Source organism: Leucoraja erinacea, unplaced genomic scaffold (genome assembly GCF_028641065.1).
Source record: "Leucoraja erinacea ecotype New England unplaced genomic scaffold, Leri_hhj_1 Leri_620S, whole genome shotgun sequence".
NCBI lineage: Eukaryota > Metazoa > Chordata > Chondrichthyes > Rajiformes > Rajidae > Leucoraja > Leucoraja erinaceus.
The window spans coordinates 83,209-86,400 of record NW_026576532.1 but is presented as its reverse complement, the minus strand read 5'-3'; positions in this window follow the sequence as shown (position 1 = coordinate 86,400).

Here is a 3,192-nt window from a genome sequence, read left to right as displayed (position 1 = left end):
TAATGGGTAACAGCCACCCATTCTCGGACTTGAATCTGAGCTCGAAAAATCTCCTGGTCACTGGACATGATGTGTCCCGCGGGCCATATTGTGGAGACCAATCCCTTACAAGAACAAAACCAAAAACGTACATAAGTGTTAAAATTGTCTTTATTATTGTGGTGAGTAAAGATCTATTAGAAATAAGTCTAATAACTTTCTAATGTACCCACAAACCCAGTTTCCCAATGGCCGTTGATGGGGGAACAGAACATAACATTTTCACTACAGAATATCGACTGAAAATAATAAAAGTATTTTCTCACCTTTCTTTTTTATTGGGGAACCTAAAGAATGACAGGTCGGGTCGTTTAGATTTACGATTAGAATACTTGATAGCAGAGCAGTGAGATGAAATTTAGATAAGGACGCCATGACAGTGTGGGGGAAGCCCAATAAAATGCCTCGAAAAATGGCGTCGACGATCACACACGTGATATTATGCGTTTTTCGAGGAGTGGTCTATCTTGCTCCTCTATAATCTTTGATGGAGAGCAGGAGAAGATCGGTCATTTTACTTTTCACGCAATCCGCCAGTTTTATCCTCCTCTGGACGGTGACAGTCATAGAATTTTAATATTATACCGCCGCAGGAAAAAGCCCGAGTGATTTCACCGTGTCTGAGTATATACTTGCAATAGTCGGCGTTATGCTGCTGAATTTAAACTGCTGCACCAACAGTGGTGACTCAGTCCAGGTTTAGAGAACAGATCGTCAGTGTGGTGAAATTCCGGTGACCTCAATTCGTCGAGTCATTAATAAACGCAGGAACTGATCTCCGCCAGACTTCTTTGAGAAATGAAATGTCCAAGGTGACGACCCATCGTTTAACCGCAGTTGAATTTTCACTGAAATAGATGCTGAGATGTATGTGAGGCCACGCCACCTACTGTCTTGGACCAGAACCTCGTCATCTCTTGTGTCATAAGGGATAGGATAAGAATGAGGCCATTCGACCCATCAAGTCTAGTCTGCAATCCAATCTAGGGGACTAAGGGGAAAACAAAATTGTTCGGTACGGACTTGTAGGGCCGAGATGGCCTGTTTCCGTGCTGTAATTGTTATATGGTTATATATGGTTATATGGTTAATCATGCCTGATCTTTCTCTCCCTCCAAACCCTATTCTCCTGCCTTCTCTCCATAACACCTGACACCTGCACAAATCAAAAATCTAGCCACCTCTGCCTTAGAAATATCCACTGACCTGGCCTCTATAGTCTTCCGTATCAAAAAACCCCATAGATTCACCATCCAGGTATCCCTACTTCGACCCGTCTTGCTCCTCACCCCAACAGGATCACCGTGAGCAGAAACTCTCGCTATCTCACTGAAGCTCCCACTTATCTCATCCCATTTTACCGACAAATAACCCATTCTTCCTGTTCAACATAACCAACAGTGACCTTGCGTTAGATAGAATATGGAACAGTACAGCACAAGAACAGGCCCTTCGGCCAACAATGTCTGGGTCGAACATGATGCCAAGCTAATCTCATCTGCATGTACATGATTCACATCATTCAATTCTCGGATCCACAAACTAGAGTTCTCCTCCCCTCTCTGACTGGAGTTCTGCAGCACCCTCCCTCGCTGCTTCCCCATTGTGTTCTGTACTGTACCTATTGATACCTCTAGTGTCCCTCTCCCCTGATTCTCTGTCTGAAGATGGGCCTCGATAGCAATGAAGATGAAGATGCTGCCTGTCCCGCTGAGTTACCACATAATCTTATGTCTATCTTTGGTAGAAACCGGCATCTGCAGTCCTTTTATTGCCTTTTTTACCCAGTCTAGCCACTTCTGTACTCAACGTAATGACATCCTTCCTATGGTAGGGTGACCAGAACGATATAGTAGTCCAATTGCGGTTTCACGGAGTACTGGAGCCTTACAGCTCTTCCTCTCAACATGCCCACGTCGACCAAGGTGCCCAATCTACATCAATGCCACATGCCAAGCTTGGCCCATATCCCTCTACACCACTCCTATCCATGTATCTGTCGAAACGCCCCATAAATGCCCCTGTCCCACTTAGGACACCCGAACGGAAACCTCTGGAGAATTTGCGTCCCAGCCAAGGCTTCCGTGCGGTTCCCGGAGGTTGCAGGTGGTTGCCGCAGGTAGTGGAAGCAGGTAGGGAGACTGACAAAAACCTCCGGGAACTGCATGGAAATTTTGGGTGGGGCACAAAGTCTCCAGACGTTTCCTTTCAGGTTTCCTAAGTGGGACAGGGGCATGAATTTTACGACATTCAACCGATCGCAGCCCAGGAGAACGGCGATAAGACTGACGAAAAATTGTAGCGCAATCGCGAACCGTTTTTGCGTAAATAGAAAGACCGCCAAACCGGTAGATAACAAGATCGGAGTTTTAGTTATGTATCGATATATGTTTTTTCCCAGGGTGGAACTATGATATTCTAGAGAGCATAACGTGAAAGTTAAACGGGCAAAGTTTAATGGAGATGAAAGGCACAAGTGTTAGGGTGATGCCTACAAGCGTTCGTGTGGTGGTGGTGGAGGCATAAAGGATAAAGGATTGTAAGAGGTTTATAATAGGTCATTTTAGTTTCATGGTAGGGACGCACATCGCTGGCCGAACGTCGTGTTCCTGTGCTCTACTGCTATATGCTCCAAGTACACAGTATTCTTGCTAAATTACGCCGTTGTTCGTCCAAGATCAGAATGCGCAGTGGAAACGTTTTACAGTAACCGTACGATTAATACAATTTGCAGTGTTGTCATGAACAATATATTTGATCAAGAAAAACACATTCCACAAGTACATCGCAATTGGAAATGTGTAGTTTCCACTGTGATGTGAGGTATGACGCATTTCTCATCAACATGGCCGAACGTCGTGTTCCTGTGCGCTACAGTGTATGCTCGAAGTACAAAGGCCATTCTCTTTGCTAAATACGCCAGTGTTCGTCCAAGATCAGAATGCGCAGCGGAAACGTTTTACAGTAACCGTACGATTAATACAATTTGCATTGGTGTCATGAACAATATACTTGATATCAAGCAAAACACATTCCACAAGTACATCGCAATTGGAAATGTGTTTCCACGGTGATGTGAGGATGAACATTTCTCATCAATGAAACATGGTTGCAGGACTGTGATTGGAAAATAAATATTCCAGGATTTCGTTG